The following is a 19,970-nucleotide window of genomic DNA, read 5'->3' on the forward strand; positions in this document are numbered from 1 at the left end:
ATAGTAGTTGATAGGGTGCTTTTATTTCAAGCAGCTTAAGCTAGGTTCAACACACAACAGCACATAGGGTCCCCACTTCAGCACTGCCAGGATTGATGCCTTACAGATCGAGTCAATAAGTCCTGAGTACTTGGTGCTGGGGCCCCAAAACTAAGATAAATAAATAAATTTCTGTGTAAAGGAACTGGAGAGATACTACAGGGGGTGAGCTGCTTGTTTTGTACACAGCCAACCCATGTTTGATTGCCAGCATCCTATATGGTTCACTGAGCACTGCCAGGAACCCTGAGTGCAGAGGCAAGAGGAATAACACTGAGTATTGCCATGTATGCCATCCCAAACTAATTCACTTAAATGATTAAATAAAGGTGTGGTAGACAATGGTGCTCTTAGATTGTGTTGTGAGAGGGCTTGGGGCACACCCTGGTAGTGTCCAAGCTACTTCCCACTAAGTTCACATACCTGGTTGCAAGACCCCTGTGGCCAGGTGGGTATCTGTTGGGTTTAATCCGAAGCATCCCATATGGTTTCTGAAGAACCACCAGGAGTGACTCCTGAGTGCAAAACCAGGAGTACCCCCTGGACATCACCAGACATCTGGGTGTGACTCTAAAAGCTGAAAAGAAAAGAAAGTTTCCCATCTCCCTGGACTCTGGAAACTACCGGATAAGTGGGGAACATGTGAAAATTAAAACACTCTGCCAAAATCTTCTGCGTACCAAGTAGAGGAAAGCACCTCCACCCTCACCAGGAGGGAATGGTAGTAGAGCTGGGTGGGTGGGTGCTTTGCATGCTGCTGACCAGGGTATGGGGGACCCTGAACACCCGTCAGGAGTGCAGAATCAGGAGTGACCCCTGATCACAGTGGTGAGGTTCAAACTCTCCCCCGTAAAAGAAAAAAGAACGTGCCCCCAGTCCCTTTGACTTTGACTCCTCTGTAATCAGCCTAAAAAACGGAATGAAAGGTGGCCAGCAAAGGGTTAGCCTGGAGACAGTCCCAGAAAGATCCACCCCTCACAACCCTTATGACTACCCCAGGACTGCGAGAGTCCTTGAAAGGGAGCACTAATGATGCAGGGGCCAAAGCATGCCCCAACAAATCTTCAGGGAAACTAAAGCTTTCTCTTTGGGTAGTAGGCCAAGGGATAACTCAGTGGGGAGACTGCTGGCCTGGCTCCAGAACACAAGAGGGTCCCAGGAGCCCACCAGAGGGCTCCCTAACTGCAGAGCCAGGAGTCACCCTGAGCACTGCCGGGTACAGGTCTAAAACACATGTAAAAATAAACTTTTTTAAAAAATAACTTTCTCTGCTACCTGTTCAGTCATTTTCGTTGTTTCTGAAACTTTCCATTCTTTGCTCTTCAAACTCTTTTTTCGCCTTGATCCCGTACACGGGCATTTTCAGTCAGAGCCTTAAAGGGCCAGGTCCCAAGTATTACTCAACACATCCCATCTTTTTTTAAATTTTGGGGTGATTCTCAGGAGTTACTCCTGGCTCTGTGCTCAAGGGGCACTTCTTGGGGGTGCAAGGCCGCCACTCTCCACGCAGGACTAGCGTCCCCCGCTTTTGCATTTTTCTAAGTAAGTTCTCTGCAGTAAAAACTACCATGTTGGGGCTAGAATGATAGCACAGCGGGTAGGGCGTTTTGCCTTGCACGCGGTCAACCGGGGTTCGATTCCCAGCATCCCATATGAGCACCGTCAGGAATAATTCCTGAGTGCATGAGCCACCTACCTTGTTTTTCTAAAAACAATTAATAAATAAGACAAAGCTTTCAGCACGAACTCTTATTGCGTCGGGGGGGAGGGGCCGCCAACCTCGGCTACTTCACCAAGCGACCCCGCCGCTCACAGGGTGAAGAGCTCGAAGGTTCAGGGAGCTCAGAGCGACCACTTGGAGGTCACCGAGGAAACCAACCTTCCAGAACCCCCCCTATTTTCCAGAGTAGCCCCTCCGCCTTCCTAAGCTCCCACGAGTTCCTCAAACTCAGCAGCAACGGTGGCAAACTGGACCGTCCTTCCCTAATGCAAAGACCCCTGGGAGAAAGACCCGAATTCTGTGATGTCACCTGCATTTTCAGACAGAGCCTTAAAGGGCCAGGTCCCAACTATTACTGAAGAGGTACTTTCTGGTCAGAAAGGTTCATTTTTTCCCTATTTCTGGGCTTGTACTAAAGTAGAGAAGGCGCGTGCTTTGCACTTAACTGACCCAGCTATCCAAGCACCCCATAGAGTCCCCTGTTCCTTGGGAGAAATGATTCCTGAGTTCAAAGCCAGGAATTAGCCATGAACACTGCAGGGTGTGGCCCCCCAAATATAAAAACAACAAAAGCTTACCAAGTTAAAAAAAAAAAAAAAGCTCAGGGCCAGAGCGATAGCACAGCGGGTAGGGCGTTTGCCTTGCCTGCGACCAACCTGGGTTCGATTCCCAGCATCCCATATGGTCCCCCAAGCACCGCCAGGAGTAATTCCTGAGTGCAGAGCCAGGAGTGACCCCTGAGCATTGCTGGGTGTGACCAAAAAAAGCAAAAAAAAAAAAAAGCTCAATCGCAATGACAAATTATACAGCGAAACATTTAAAAGGTTGAACAACATGCCCAATTCAATCAGCTAATCAGTGGCTGAGTAAATAGCAGTACTCCTACCAAAATAAATAAATAAATAAATAAAAGGTTGAACAAAAACACACACACAAAAATAAATACATAAAAATAAAAGGTTGAACAATGGGTCCTTAAACCCACTTTTTTTTTTTTTTGGCTTTTCCTATGTTGCAGAAGCCCATGATGTCGTCTGATTACTTATTCTTCTCTTTCTCTGCTCCCACATCCTTCCTGAGCCAAGCCAGAGTGAGAATAAAGAATGAAAGTGGACGGGGCTAGAGTGATAGCACAGTGGGTAGGGCGTTTGCCTTGCATGCAGCCAACATGGCCGACACAGGTTCGATTCCCAGCTCCCCATATGGTCCCGTGAGCACCGCCAGGAGCAATTCCTGAGTGCATGAGCCAGGAGTAACCCCTGAGCATCGCAGGGTGTGACCCAAAAAGCAAAAAAAAGAAAAAAAGAATGAAAGTGGTGAAAAGTGGTGAGTCTTGACAGCTTCAAGTGATGGGTGTGAGGGACAGACTCAAAATGGACTACCACCAGAATTAATTTAGCTTAGCTTAATAGGAACCTGCATTGCAAAATAACTTGTTTTTCAAGGAACAGGTCTAGATAAGCTTTTTCAGATCCACTTTATAGGAGCCTGCACTGCAAAATAGCTGGTTTTTCTGCCCCTGAGCAAGGAATTCAGATACAGGTACTCGAAGGGTGGGGGTCAGACCAGATAACCGGATGTCTCTCACAAGACCCATGTTGCAAGACCCACGACTGCCTTAAAAACCTGTCAGTTCCTAAGCACCGACGCAAAATGCTGATCTTTAAACTATAGGCTAAGAAGTGATGTACCCTTAATTGCATTGGTTAAGAAAGCATATGTTGTTACAAATCTATTGGCTATGAAATGCGCGGGCTTTGCTGTAACGGCCAGTGAAGGCCTATATAAGATCCCCTTTGAAGAAGTTCTGGGTCTTGCCTCACCTAACTGACCTGCGTGTCTGTGTAGGCGGCTTGACCCTGGCTAGCCAGTCTTACAATAAACCTTGCTTGCTGTTCGCAGTCTCTGGAGTCTCTTTGTCGTTAAAGGGAGATCACGATCTGCGCCCTAACATTTGGAGGCCCCAGCGAGATCTCCTGACGGCAAACGGGCCCAGAGAGCGGGTTTTGAAAAGGCCTTAAAAAAAATTCTGGGGAATATTCCATCTGTTTTCTGGGGGGGATGGTGTCCCCTTCTGGACCGCGGCAGGGAAGTAGCTAACCCTGACTGGGAGGACTTGGGGGGGACATAGTGTTTCCTCGGGTCCTCTTCTGTTCTGGAGGCCTCATCTGTACTGGACCGCGGCAGGGAAGTGGCCAACCCTGACTGGGAGGACTTGGGGGGACATAGGGTTTCCTCAGCCCTCATCTGTTCTGGAGGCCTCATCTGTTCTGGAAAATCCGACACCAGGAGAAGACCTGGAAGAACTAAACCCTCCGGAGGTGAAAATCACGTGCACGCCCTTTGGGCATATTCGGGAGTCCCAGGGTGACTGGTGAGTGTGGTGCGAACCCGTGTGAGAGAGTGGACCGGTCCGAGCGAGTGCAGGAGTGTGATCTGTGCGTGTGTCCTTAGTGTGTGTATTTGTCTTATTATCTTTGTTAAGATTGTTTGATACGGGTCAAAATCAATCGACCCCCAATGCTTTAATTCTTGATCACTCCTCTGAGATCCACAGGAAAGCTCAGGATCTGGACTTGATGATCAAGAAAGGTAGGTTTGACAATTATTGTTCATCAGAATGGCCTTCCTTTGGTGTGGATTGGCCCCCAAGAGGTTCCTTCTCTCCAAACCTTGTGGCTCGGATAAAGGAGGCAATCTGTGGAAGATCTGCTGTGAAGGTATGCTCCCTTGGAAATCTCTAGGGGGACTGGGGGAGGAATGTGATAACCTCTGTGTGAATGTGTGTGTATGAGCACCCTGATAGGTCCTCCTGTCGGGTGTGATTTTGTAGCTCCACGACCTGGCACTCTTAAAGTCCCTCTAAAGTCACGGAGCTCGAGTGGGCTGCCTGCGATTCCACGGAGAACATACGGTCAATGGTGGCACTGGCATAGCTGCCAGTCGCAAGTCACAACGCTGAACCACTAAGGCTAAGTTCTCCAAGGCAAGCATCTGAAAGGTCTCTGCAAAGAGGCACCCCTCCTTTGTCTGTCTTGAGTCATCGTCCACTATGGGAGGAATGGGAGGAAAGCCCACTAGTGAGAAGATCCTGGGAAACTAAGGCAGATCAATTTCTAGGTAGAAATCCCTTTCCCCAAGCATTATAACCAGCAGAATCAGCTAGAGGTCAATTCAAATGCTAATGGAGGCAGTTAGCAGGTTTAGCCCTAGGCAAAGTGAAGCAGAGGGGGAAAAAGAGGTAAAAAGACAGGCAAGAAGTTTGTGGAAGAAAGCTGAAAGCGTCAGCAGGGAGCATTGGAATATGTGGCAAGCTAAGAAAGGCAGAACTTTTCTCTTCTCCCCTTAATAGGCTTCTTGGAAACCAATGGCACTCTAGGAATGGCTGCACAAGTGCAAGCCATGGTTGTGTGGACGCTGGGGAGGCAGGACCCAGGGACGCCAGGGGTGACTCAGAAATCTCTAAAGGAGACGTCCTTTAAAGAGAGATTTTTCTGATGGACTGGCATGCAGTTGTGGTCATGTCCGTGCTCTCTCTAGAACCACAACACTAGAAACTATTAGGAGAAGAGCTTGCTAAGGAATTATCCTACCCTAGATTTTTCTTTTCCCTCCCTTTCATAGGTTATTGCTGACACTTAGGAGGTATGGGAAATTCTACATCAGTACCTAAATATTCTCCTTTGGGTTGCTCGTTAAAACACTGGAAGAGCTTCCAAGTAGGTGGTTTAGATAAGGAATATCTTGTTGACCTCTGTAACACCACGTGGCCTGAGTATAAGTTAGAATATTGGGAAGGATATACAGTGAATGGCAGTTTGCGTTACCAGATCATTTTGCAGTCAGATCTTTGCAGGTAACAAAAGAAATAGGATTATCAAAGCAGAGGAGGCAGGAAGATGCAAGATCATATGATTAACTGTTTGGTATCAGAAACAAAGCCTATCCCCACATCTAAGAAGATACTAGCTCCCTGCCTCAGAACTAGCCTTGGCCAAAATATGGTAATATATTTGCCATAGTTTATTTTGCCGGCTTATATCAACAAAAGCGCTTTCTTGACCCATTTTTAACAAGCGGGAGACTGGCTGGGAAATGGGGAGCAGAGTTCCCAATCAGAGATAAGGTTTCTTTGCCCTGGGGACAGTCCCTTCCTTTCTCAGTCCATCAGTTTCTCCCTGCCATTTTTTTGAAGGGTCAGATTGATCGATCAACTACAGATGTGTGCACATGTATGTGTGGTGTTTTAGTCAGTTCGTTGTCTTGTTTGTCTGTCTGTCTGTCTGTCTCTCTATGTGGAACACTAGAGTGTTGGGACCAGGCTGAAATCAGAAGTAGAAATTCTAGAGAAGTCAGTGATATGCAACTCAGTGATTTAAGGAATGCAGTTGTTTTTGGAACTTGCTAGACAAGGTTTAAAGGAAGATCTCTTATCAGAAGGTTGAGCCTACAGAGAAAGCAGAATTCTCAATCTAGATTTCTTATAAGAAGAACGTTAATGATTATGTGATTAACAGTTGAAATCCTTTTGAACTTAAGAATCTTGTACTATCTAGAAGAGCTATGGAACTAGAGCCTGAAACTAAAGTAAAATAAGAGTTCAGAGAAAGCAAGACCGTATATTACAAGCCTCAGCTAACTTTAATGAAAAATTAGGCCGCTTTTACAAACTACAGAGGTACAGAAGCCATTAAAATGAAGTTTCCTTATTTTATAAACAGTGGCAATTTATAGGATAACAATTGGATTTGTCCATTCTCCCTTGACACAAGGAGCTAAGGTTTATCAGGTTACACTCATCACAGTGCTCCTGAGTCACTTTCATTCCTTTGTTTTTCTGTAACCACTTCTCTATGCTCTCCTCCCCAACCAGTTAATCAGCTTTCCCCCTAGTCAGAATCTGTTAATTTGTAAGATCAGATCCTACTAGGACACTGAACTTGTATTGTAAATTGTGAGTCGATCTGCTAAGTGAGAATCTGTCCTAGAAGAATGTCCTGACTAGTTTGGATGAGGTTAAACATTTTTCCCTTTCAAACTGCCTTCAGTAAATAATTTCAGTATACTGCAAGAGGCAGCTTCCCTTATCTCACAGAGCAGATCTCAGATGCTAGGCAGGCCTGATCTTTGGGATGTAGGTTCCCAGCTCTAGCCAGGCTAGTCTTCGGTGTGCAAAGCTCAGATACTTGTCTTTGGGAAAGGTTTCAGTTTGGTTTTGTATCTTCTTTCTGGAGGCCAAAATTACTGGCCTGCAGATGTAAAGAAGCAATGTATGTTTTGCTGCCTCAATGTTCTTTCTCCTTTTGATGACATCACTGTATTGCCCCTTTAGAAGTACCATGAGATTTCGGGGCTCTCTACTAGGAGATCTGAGAGAACAGGGGAAAACATGCTTGAGAGAACCTGAGTTTCTTTTATGGGATATAATGAGACTGTAAGAATGGGTGGCTAGGAGAGGCAGAAGAGATATGAGAGTTAATGGAGAGAGGATTGGAATAAACTGCAACTAAGATCAAGAAGCCTGGCCATAAGGTTTCCTTCCTTTTCCTGCCCATCTCCATCTACCTCCTTGGAGTGGGGGAAACTACAGAACGCGGGCGGTGGGAAAGATAGATTGTTGCCATCCTTTTTGTGCTCACACAGCAATTCAAATATTTTCTTATGCTGATATCAAAGTTTGGTAAAAAAAAAAATCCAAAGGGCTTTTTCTGTGTCTGAAAGCATGTTTGTATTTTTGTGCAATTGTTAAAAATGTCTGGTATAGAAAGTTCATGATTTTAAATAATTAAGGTACAAGAACTATTGAAATTGAAATTAAGACAAAGAAGGTTTTATCATGTTTTATAAAAATTTATTGTTTATAGGTCTTATGCTGTTATATTAATGTACATATTTGTATCTGCATTGGTTTAGAATATTTGACCTAGAAGGAGTTAAAATAACTATGACACATGAAAACAGGTTCAAAAAGTAATGGTTTAGTTTAAACATGAGTTTCTAGAGTTATAAAATTGGTTGCAAAGTTTGTCCTACCAGTGCTCTATATGATCTCTAAGACTCTTGGTAACTAAAATTTCTAGAACTACTAAGAGTTATAAAATTGGTTCAACTCAGATGCCAGCCTTCTGTAATAGTTTCTGAGAATAGAGAATTGCATGGAAAATGTGGGAAATTTTAGTATGTTGTTAATCAGCCTGTCTATTGCTTAAAAGTGCATGCTATTATTTTGATAATTTTATTTCATGCCAAGCTTTGTCTCCAGGTACCAACCTAGTCCTGACCTTCACAGAACTTTGTACCTAAGTGTGAAATGCTTTCTGTTTCATGGTCATCTATGAGTGTTTTAATCTTTTTGTATTTGTGTTTTCCTAGAAATCAGAATTCTAAGATGTCTCTTGGTTAATTTCTAATGTGAAGTGAACTTTTGCCCAGTGAATGTATGTTGTAAGAACTTTAGTTGTGAGCATCTCTAAAGCCTTTTGCATACCTATAGAACTGATATAATGCTTTTGAAATGGTACTTCAGAGTAAAAGGTAAGGTAAAGGCCCTCCCGTTGATCGTCGATTTGCTCGAGCGGGCCCAGTAACGTCTCCATTGGAGACTTTGTTGTTACTGTGTCTGGCATATCGAATACTCTCGGTAGCTTGCCGGGCTCTCCGAGAGGGGCGGAGGAATCGAACTCGGGTCGGCCATGTTGGCCGCTTGTAAGGCGAACGCCCTACCCGCTGTGCTATCGCTCCAGCCCTATTTTTGTCAATGTTAAATGAGATGATTGATAACTAGTGTCTAAACTTGGGAGATCATGTTGTACTAAGTTCATTAAAATAAGAGGTTAAACTTGTGGGATGACTATTAGGAATATAGATGTGTGTCTTAAGTCAGAAAGATAATTGATGGAGATATCAGTGGGAAAAAGAAAAGGAATCCAGTTATAGAATGTTTGTAAAAGGAATGTGTATATGAGGTTTGAGGTTGGTTTAAGAAAAGGAACTGATCAAATTGTTTTGTTATAAGAAACTCTTTAAATCACATGCAGAATTGTTCTAGTACCTTTTCAGTAAGATCTAAGGAAAAGACGATAGGTGGATTATCCGGACTCCTGTTACAGTGCTCTTAGATAATTGAATTTTTCAAAAGTTGCAGGGAATCAAGGGTTTTGACATGGGATTGAAAACATGTTAAATGGTATGCTTTATCTCTACAGATTTTAGCTTCTTTTGACTAGGACTCACAGCAAACAGGTGTATTACATCTCTGTGAGTACAGTGAAATGCTTGCTTTTCTCTTCTTTTGCACCTTCAGTATGTTTTTGATGTTTCATGGCTCTATGTTGGTTTGCATAAATCCAGATAAGACTTTCCTCTCTGTAATAGGGTCTACCCCTCATGCAGACAGGAAAAACCAACTGTGGGACCCCAAGGCCCTCTTCCAGGGAACAGTCAGGGGATCTGTCTAAATGACAGGATCAGGGACTTAACAGGTACTGTTTCAAGTACCCTACAAACCTCAGGGCGACCCTAGAGGCAGGCCGGCTCAAGAAAAGACTGGAAATTATCACTGCTAATCTAGGACTCTGCAATGACTAACTCAGTCTGGGCCTACCCTCAGTGCCAAGGAAAAACCTGGAAACCTGGATTTCTCCCACCCCTGAAGAAGGGATGGGATGGACTCCTTTCTGCCAGGGCATCTCTGTGGAAAATGAGGCCCAAAGCCATATCCAGCTCAACGTGAAGGCTCAAGGACATCCATCCAGTTCATCGCGGGACATCTTCTGGCCAGGCCTGGGTAGCTCTGACGTGCCAGATAAGATTAATGCCACTTTTGGTGTGTCTCCTGTCTTTAGCCAATTCCCAGGACTCCTCAGTAAATAATGGGGTATCCCAAATGGAGAGTTCTCTAATTTTACTGTGTTTATGCAAAAGAACAAACCAGGTTTGTTAAGCTATCTTGCAAAGTTTTGAAATGAAGGTGGAGAGAAAACCATGTTTCTATAACTTGCTTTTTGTGAGAATCAGATTCTAATTCTACAGAGATGATTGAATAAATGTATCCTAATCTTGATCTAAAAGGTACCCCCTTTTTGGGAAATTTAGATAAAACTTGGTTTACTGACTGTAGAAAAACAGCCTAATCTATAAAGGAACTCAATGTTATACATGCTGTCACTAGTCTGATCAGAGCATTGGAAGCCAGAACTTTACTAGGGTGGAGCTCATCTCAAAGGGCAGAATTGCTTTCCCCCAGTCTGTGAATTGGTCAAAGTGTCAAGAAAGGGCATCTAAACTGGTTAAATTAGAATGGATTAATATCTAGTTCTAAAACACTGTGAATTTTCTTTCTATACTTTCTGTATTGCATCTCATTTTCTGTGAACAGTCATTTGGAGAGAACAAGGATGTTAACAGCTCTTAATTTTGTTGCATCATGGGATTAACACCAGAGAATGTTTCCTCTAAGCCAGAATGCTCTGCAGAAGAGGAACGATGGATATTGGAGGTTTCCAAAAGGAAGTTGATGGATGATTTACCAACAAGGAAAGTTGATAACTACTGGACCAATGCAGTGGAATATTATTAAAGGGTTATGCTTTAACACTAGTAAAAACCATCTTCCATGGGAAGGGACTCAGTAGCAAGTAAGGTAGAAGTAACTCAGAACTGTGCTTTCTGTGACATTAATGAACCTAGTGGAAATCTTGATTCTCCTCTCCTAACACCTGTTCAGCATCAAGGAACTTAGAGGAGGATCGCAGCTTGACCTTATGCAAATGATCAAATGTTCAAATGTTCAAGGCATAAATATCTGTTGGTTCTTATTGATAGCTTCAGTGTATGGGCAGAAGCTTTTCCAGTCTGCACTGAGAAAGCCAGAGAATGGATTGGTGTTTCTGTGTCCAGTAGAAAAATCTGGACACAGGAAGTCATTTTTCTATCAGCCAAACCTGTGGGTAGAGAACTCTGTCCTTACTGGGTCAGAAAGAAACTTCTACTCCTCCAGGGTCTAACCATTTCAAAGTGATATCCCTCAGTCTAATTGAACCGATCTTTTCTTTCAGATAACTTCAGGAACTCAACCAATTCATTGCTGAGGGCCACTAAAAAGCTGAGGTAGCATGAGATTTCACCCCTTGTGTAGGCAGGGCCAGCGCCCCATTGTCAGCATGAAGCAGCTCCAGAAGATGAACCTTCTGCCATTCTCCCTTAAAGATTCAAGGTGGTGGAATCTCTAGGGGGGGCAATAGGATGTAGGCAGGTAGACAGGGAAGGCCCCCTCCCAAGGCAATGAAGAATGGGGATTTATGTGTGGTGTTGGGAGAAAAATGCTACTTCTCTATACTGATTACACAGGGGTGGTCTAAGACTCCACGGCCAAGCTCGGGGAGAGCCTTGAGCAGCGCCGAAGAGAAAGGGAGGCCCAGGAAAGCTGGCACAAGTCCTGGTTTAACCAGTCTCCTTGGCTAGCTACCCTCCTGTCAGTGTCAGCTTCCACCTTGGAGAAGATGACCATCAGCTCCCGCTGCTCCAGCATGGCTCAGTGTCCCCCTCAAATGCTTCCATGTCCATCCCCAGGAACACCTCCTGATGGTAGTCCTGGTTGAAGTGCCCGTCCAGCTCGAGCTTCACCCCGGAGAGGTGGTTGGGGGGCAGGGTCTCGTGCTCATCTCTGCTGGTTCGGTCCTGAGCAGAAGAGTGGTTGGCAGGCTGTGCAAAGGTGCGCATCAACAGCCCGAGCTCCAGGAGCCAGAGGCAGCAAGCAAGCAGGTTGCCGAGTGGGGCCAGTCTACAGGCCATGATCGGCTGGGTCCAGCAGGAGCTGTGCGCCCCGCAGTCCCCCAGCAGACGGTGAGTGGCCCAAAACTGCTGTCTCACAACGCCGCTGGCACTTCCGAAGAGATGGCTTTGCGGTGACCCAGACGCCCAGCCAGCCCACTCAGGCCGCCGCCATCCTGCTTCCAGGCAGACTGGTTGTCATCCCCTTGCTCTTGGGGACTGTTGGTCCCTGGGTCCTCAACTGCTTTGTGAACTTTGTTAGGCACCAAAATAACACTGTCCAGCTACTGGTACTAAAACAACAGTATCAGATTTTAAGCCTGCTGAGGAAGATTCCTCAGTATGAAGTGGAGAAAGGGAGGAATGTGAGGGACAGACTCAAAATGGACTACCACCAGAATTAATTTAGCTTAGCTTAATAGGAACCTGCATTGCAAAATAACTTGTTTTTCAAGGAACAGGTCTAGATAAGCTTTTTCAGATCCACTTTATAGGAGCCTGCACTGCAAAATAGCTGGTTTTTCTGCCCCTGAGCAAGGAATTCAGATACAGGTACTCGAAGGGTGGGGGTCAGACCAGATAACCGGATGTCTCTCACAAGACCCATGTTGCAAGACCCACGACTGCCTTAAAAACCTGTCAGTTCCTAAGCACTGATGCAAACTGCTGATCTTTAAACTATAGGCTAAGAAGTGATGTACCCTTAATTGCATTGGTTAAGAAAGCATATGTTGTTACAAATCTATTGGCTATGAAATGCGCGGGCTTTGCTGTAACGGCCAGTGAAGGCCTATATAAGATCCCCTTTGAAGAAGTTCTGGGTCTTGCCTCACCTAACTGACCTGCGTGTCTGTGTAGGCGGCTTGACCCTGGCTAGCCAGTCTTACAATAAAACTTGCTTGCTGTTTGCAGTCTCTGGAGTCTCTTTGTCCTTAAAGGGAGATCACGATCTGCGCCCTAACAATGGGCAGTTTTTGTACCTCTTTATTTAGTTCTTATTTGATCACTGTCCTCCTGGCTTCCATCACCAAGACCATTATTTACAAGTTAACATGCACTTGACATACAGATGCCAATGCAATGGCATGGCTGCAGCCCAGGCGATAATCAGCAAGTGACATAGGCGGGCAGATAGGGAAGGCCCCCTCCCAAACCACTGTCACTGTCACTGTCCTCCCGTTGTTCATCGGTTTGCTCGAGCGGGCCCAGTAACATCTCCATTGGAGACTTTGTTGTTACTGTGTTTGGCATATCGAATATGTCACGGGGAGCTTGCCAGGCTCTGCCGTGCGGGCTAGGTACTCTTGGTAACTTGCCGGGCTCTCCGAGAGGGGCGGAGGAATCGAACTCGGGTTGGCAGTAAATTTCCTGGGAAGTAATAGCCCTGACCTCTTGGACAACTGGTGCCAGAACCAGTCCATAACAGACCCTGAGGAGACTGGATCCTTACAAAGATGACAGCAGCAGAGATAGACACCAAGGAAGGACCTGAAAGAGGTACATCAGAAACTCCAAAGCTGTCCCTTTGACAACTGACAACCCCCTAGGGCAGAACCTGCTGCAGCAACAAAAGGCCAGGAAAGGAATTTAAAAGAAGACCATCAGCCACTCCCAACCCCCTTGGCAACCTTTTTCAGCCACTCCCAACTCCCTTGGCAACCTTTTTAGCAACGAACTTTTACCTAGTTAGAAGCCTCTTGTAAGGGCAGGTTGGAGAAACTCTATAAAGTCCACCTTGAACAAAGGAAGCACACATATATGTTTCCCTACCCCTTGTGCTGCTTGTGCCCATGTGGCCAAGCACATGCAGTGCCTGAGCACATGTGTCACCCGCATCTCCCCCCACTTTCATACTTTCATGTCTAATGCTGGGATGTGTGTAGGGGCTCTCTCCACTCTTGGAGAAGCCCAGGTTGCTTCTCTCTCTCTCTCTCTCTCTCTCTCTCTCTCCTCTCTTCTCTCTCTCTCCTCTCTCTCTTCTCTCTCTCTCTCTCCTCTCTCTCTCTCTCTCTTTTTTGCTTTTGGGGTCACACCTAGCAATGCACAGGGGTTACTCCTGGCTGAGGCACTCAGAAGTTACTCCTGGCCTGGCAGTGCTCAGGGGAGCATATGGGATGCTGGGAATTGAACCCGAGTGGCCGTATGCAAGGTAAAGGCCCTACCCACTGTGTTATCACTCCAGCCCCCCAGGTTCTCTCTTGACCACGTTACTCTCCACTCTCTCCCACTTTGTATCCCTCCTTCCCTTCAAAACCTCCAAATAAAAACTGTGTCATTTCACTGCTTGTCTACTTCTGAAATTCCTTTCTGCGAGACAAGATCCCAGGAACCCTGGATCCCAGGTGGCAGAGGTGGATCAAGAGAAAGTGACCATCCTTCACCTCCCCACTTCACATGAGCCACCCATGGGGGCCACCTACATCACAAATACTTTTCCTTTATAGAACTGACATCATGGGAATCTTGTCACATAATAACAGGATTATTTCCTTCTTGGATACACTTTTTTTTTTTTTTTTTGCTTTTTGGGTCACACCACCTGGCAATGCACGGGGGTTACTCCTGGCTCTGAACTCAGGAGTTACTCCTGGTGGTGCTCAGGGGACCATATGGGATGCTGGGAATCGAACCCGGGTCGGCCACGTGCAAGGCAAACACCCTACCCACTGTGCTATCTCGCCAGCCCCTTGGATACACTTTTGTAGTACTCCTGACCCCCTTGTCTGAAGGAAACTTGCTTCACTGAGGGTGATTTATTGACTTTGATTGCTTTACATTAGGTATTGTTATTAGGGGATCAAATCTACTAGTATGAATTGTACTAGTAGATTTGATACTAACGCTTGAGGAGAACATCAAGGCCTCCCCACATTCTTTGCATGCAGATTTCTCTCCATTATGTATTTTTATATGCATAGTAAGGCCTGAGGGCAGAGAGAGGGCCTTCCCACAAGTCTGACATTATGAGGTTTCTCTTCACTATGAATTTTCCTGTACTTAAGTGACCAAGTTACAAACATAAGATTCCCTTCCCTTACTACAAACATAAGATTTCTCTCTAGGATGTATTTTCCTATGTTATTCGTCGATTGCCTCGAGCAGGCCCCAGTAACTAGCCCTGAGATTTTTAAGAAAGTGCTATATTCAAGGCTCTTTAGGAGAATGAGACCCATCATTATTACTGGTATTTGGCATATTGGGTATGCCACGGGGAGTTTGCCAGACTCTGCCGTGTGGGCAGGTTACATTCGGTAGCCTGCCAGTTTGTCCAAAGTAGGAATGAGATAATAAGATGTCATAATAAGATGTCACGCGACCTTGAATGTGGCCGCATGGTTCTGGGAGCTGGTTTTTATAGTCTCTGAGTCTTGGCCATTGATGGGATTAAACGGCACCATTTTCCTATGACTACAAGGAAAACCCTGAGGCGGATTTTAAACCCAGAGTATGGAACCCGAGGGGTAATGTAGTACAGTGGGTTGGGCACTTGCTTTGCATTCAGTCAGTCTGGGTTCAATTCTCAGAATCCCAAATGGTCCACTTGATGTCGGTGGGCCCCACGGGAGACTTATGTGAAACAGGGAGGAGAAAGACGGTCACTTTCTCCCCAACCGCCTCTGCCACCCGGGACCCAGGGTTACTGGGTTCTTGTCTCGCCTTGCAGAAAGGAATTTCAGGAGTAGAGAAGCAGTGAAATAAATAGATTTTATTTGGAGGATTTTTAAGGCGTGGAAGGGGAAAAAGTGAGAGAGTAATGTACTCAAGAGAGAACTTCTCCAAGGCTTCTCCAAGGGCGGAGAGAGCCCCTACACACATCGTAGCATTAGACACAAAAGCATGAAAGCACACATCTCAAGAGGGGAGATGTGGGCGACACATGTGCACATGTGCTCGGGCACCACGTGTGCTCGGCCGCGTGGGCGCAAGCAACACATGGGCTCCGGGCAGCATATGTGAGCCCTCCTTTGTTCAAGGTGGCCTTTATAGGGTTTTTCCAATCTGCCCCCACGTGGGGCTTCTTCCCAGGTAAAAGTTCATTGCTAAGGAGGTTACCAGGGAGGATGGGAGTGGTGATGGTCTTCTTTGAAATTCCTTTCCTGGCCTTCTGTTCCTGCAGGAGCTTCTTTGCAGGTCTGTTGCTGGAGCCAGGTGAGGGTCTTATTAGGCCTTAGTTCCTGTTTTCTGCAGGGCTGGCTTTTGCCATTGCTTTGAGAGGGGCCTTCCCTGTCTACCTGCCTACATCACGCTGAGCCGGGTCTGAGTGCAGAGCTAGGAAGGAGTAAGCCCTGAGCACTGCCAGGTATGGTGCAATAGCAAATACATATGTTATTGATGTAGGCAGGCAGGCCTGCCAAGCCAATGACAAAGATCTCTAGGGAAAAAAATTAGCCCCAGAATTGCAAGAGCTTGATAAAACCCTCAACCGAAAAGCAGGAAAAAGCAGAAACCAAAGCTTGATAAGATCCTCAGCAGAAAACAGGGAAAAGAAAAGAAAAGAAAAGAAAAGAAAAGAAAAGAAAAGAAAAGAAAAGAAACACAGGAACAGACCCTGAGGAGGCTGGACCCCTACAGAAATGATGAAATTCAGCAAAGATAATGACATAATTAAGGACTTGAAAGAAGTTCACTAGAAACTTCAAAGCTGTTCCTTCCATACAATACCTAATCAATCCCTACCTCTGTCAGAAAACTCCAGACTAAGGCATCCTTAGGAATATACATATAAAAGCCAGTTTTAAAGGCCATTTCAAGGCTTCTCAGTCTTTGGAGAAGCCAGCGCTGTGTTACTCTCTTTCTCCAACCATTCAAACTTCCAAATAAAGTCTGTTTTACTTCACTGCTTGTCTACTCCTGAAATTCTTTTCTACGAGGTGAGACAAGAACCTGAAAACCCTAGATAAGGCCTGGGGACTGGCCTCTTCCACCAGTCCTAGTCTTCCCAGGGAGACCTGGGTAGCAGAGGCGGATGGGAAGAAAGTGACTGTCTTTCTCCTCCCTCCTTCCCATAAACCGGTGGGGCCCATCAACATCAGTTTGGTGACCTTGGCAGGACATTGCAGTGAAGAAGGAAGAAAATCTGTGGAAAATCTGCTGTGGAGGTATGCTGTATGTCCTTGAAAATCTCTAGGGGGTTGGGGGAGGAATGTGATAACCTTTGTGTGAATGAATGTATGTGTGCATGACCACTCTGATAGGTCCTCCTATCGGGTGTGACTTTGTAGCTCCCTGACTTGGCATGGATCTCGAGTGGGCTGCCTGTGATTACACGGAGGACGTACAGTCAAGGGTGACACTGGCATAGATGCCGGTCACAAGTCACAATGCTGAACCAGTAGGATTAAGTCCTCTACCAGCCAGGCAAGCACCTGAGTGGTCTCTGCAAATAGGCACCCCTCCTTTGCCTGAATCGAGTCACTGTTCACTATCAGAGGGATGGAAGGGAAACCCACTAGTAAGAAGATCCTGGGAAATTTAAGGCAAGAGATCAGGTCGGGGCAAGGAAAATACTTTCCCCATTCAGTCTCAGTCTTACTAGAAAATCAGCTAGAGGTCAATTGAAATGCTAATGAAGCAGCCAGCAGGTTTAGCTCTAGGCAATTTAAGGCAGAAAAAAAAAAAGAGTAAAAGGCTGGTAAGAAGCCTGAGGAAGGCTGCAAGCCAGCAAGAGGCAATGGAAAATGTAGCAAACTAAGAAAAGCAAAACTTCTTCTCTTCCCACTCTCAATGTTGCAAGGTTTCCTGAAAACCCACGTCACTCTAGGGCCGGCTCCACACGCAAGCCGTGGTCATAATGGATGCCCGAGAAGGCCCCAGCGACACCTGGGGTAGCTCAGAAATCACTGATGGAGATGTCCTCGCTTGTGATTTTCTGACTCAGTAGGCAGACTTGAGGTAAACAGCACTTGGCTGACATGCAGTTGTAATCACGTTGAAAGGAGCTAGGAAGGCTAGGAAGGAGTTAAAATGATTGCTTGCTTGAATTAACTTGCAAAATTGCTTTCTGTAAACAGTTCAGCAGCCTTGGGGTTACAAAATTGGATTGAACCCAGTAGATGTGTAAGGTATGGGTTAGACATAACTATTTAAAGATAGAGTGTTTTGACCATCCTGGAAACTGAAACCATGTGACCGGGTCAAGATGTTTGGATCGAGATACTTCAAGAAAAACTGCAAAGAACCCAGCAGAACACGTATTGGCAAAATATGTGCAAAATATGTGGTCTTTGTTCTCAAACTGTAGAAAAGATGACCTGTTTCTGAGTTCGAGGCTCTCAGCCTCTGCCAGCTCTTGGGTATGTTGCAGAGCCCCAGCATGCTGGTCTGAATAAAACCCCCGCTTGGATTCCTGCAGGAATGTTGTTTGTCTGGTCTCTCCATGCCCCCCAGGGCTAGGGAACTCCCAACCCCAACAATGTCACACTGGAACCCATTAGAGCTACAGCAACCCAGGCAGAAGGGGACAAAGCCCCTTGGGAGAAATTCACTGTCACTGTCACTGTCACTGTCCTCCCATTATTCATCAATTTGCTTGAGTGGGCCCAGTAACATTGTGAAACTTGTTACTGTGTTTGGCATATCGAATACGTCATGGGTAGTTTGCCGTGGGGGCGAGATACTCTCGGTAGCTTGCCGGGTTCTCAGAGAGGGGCAGAGGAATCGAACTTGGGTCGGCCAGTGTTGGCTGCATGCAAGGCAAACGCCCTACTTGCTGTGCTATCTTTCTAGCCCTTGGGAGAAATTACCAGGTGAAAAGTTTACCAAGGAACTATCCTGTTTTTAGGTTTTTCCTTCTTTTTCACAGGTTATTGCTGGCACTCAGGAAATATGGGAAATTCTACATGGATACCCAAAGATTCTCCTTTGGGTTGCTAATTGCAACATCTGAAGAGACTCTAGCTAAGTAGTTTAAATGAGGAGCTTTTTGTTGACCTTTGTAACACCATGTGTTAGGGCACGACTCTGTTGTTTTTTTTTTTTTTTTTTTTTGCTTTTTGGGTCACACCCTGCGATGCTCAGGGGTTACTCCTGGCTCATGCACTCAGGAATTGCTCCTGGCGGTGCTCAGGGGACCATATGGGGTGCTGGGAATCGAACCTGTGCCAGTCACGTTGGCTGCGTGCAAGGCAAACGCCCTACCCGCTGTGCTATCGCTCCAGCCCCTAGGGCACGACTCTGGATCTCCCACCACAAGCAAGGACCACGCAGGAATGCAGTTAGCAAGCAGGTAGTTTATTGAGCTGGCTAGCCAGGGTCAAGCCATCAGGCAAGACCCCGAACTTCTTCAAAGGGGATCTTATATAGGCCTTCACTGGCTGTTACAGCAAAGCCCACGCATTTCATAGCCAATAGATTTGTAACAACATATACTTTCTTAACCAATCCATTTAAAAGTACATCACTCCTTAGCCTATAGATTCAAAGATCAGCCTTGTCAGCACAAGCAATGTTATAGCCGGTATCATTAAGCCTTAGGTAATCTCCCCCAACCACCCACGACATCTGCAGGGGTCTTTGCTAAGACAATACATTCCTGGAATGGGCAATCTACCCGCATCCTGAGTTATCCTTTACCCAAGACGTCTGCAGGGGTCTTTGCTGAGACAGTACATTCCGGAATGGTAAATATACCTGAATCCTGCCATACTTGGTTTTACAAGGAGTTATGCCCAGTTCACATTCCAAGTTCCCCCCCTCCCCCAGGTGCAAAGCAGCCAAGCAGTTTTACAGAAAGCAATGTTGCAAGTTAGCTGAAGCATACAAGAATTTAATGCCCTAATATGGATTCTTTCAGTGAGATATAATCCTCCGCCCTCTCGGAGAGCCTGGCAGGCTACCGAGAGTATCTCAGCTGGCAAGCTATCTGTGACGTATTCAATGTGCCAAGCACAGTAACAACAAGTCTCACAATGGAGACGTTACTGGGCCCGCTTGAGCGAATCGATGAACAACGGGATGACAGTGCTACAGTGCTATATGCATAATATATGTACATATACAAATATATGAAAATCTAGAATATACTCTGACCCTGAGAATGGACACGTACATTGGGTAAGGGGTAGCAAACCATACCAGTCACTTTGTAGTCTTTATTGGTCTTTTGGACAGATCTAAATCATTTTTGTCATTCAGCTATTAGATTAATGGGATTTTACTACTCTTAAATGCAAATATTTCCCTTTTTTTTCTCTAATATTAGTAAAGTGATAGAGTGGGATCAAGAAATGTGACCAAGCTTGTGACTAATTACAGATAAACTGAATGGCCTGCTGGGATGTGGGGAGCTTGGAGAGCTGTCCTATACTCCCACCATTTGTAAAACATTTCATTCAAGGGGTCCCTTCTAGCCTTTCAAGTGTCTATGAACAGTAAAGTTCATTTGAACTGTCTTCAATTGGGGCCAGATAGATAATACAGCAGGGTAGGGCGCTTGCCTTGC

The sequence above is a fragment of the Sorex fumeus genome, unplaced genomic scaffold (genome assembly GCF_029834395.1).
Source record: "Sorex fumeus unplaced genomic scaffold, SorFum_2.1 ptg000019l, whole genome shotgun sequence".
In the NCBI taxonomy this organism is placed as follows: Eukaryota; Metazoa; Chordata; class Mammalia; order Eulipotyphla; family Soricidae; genus Sorex; species Sorex fumeus.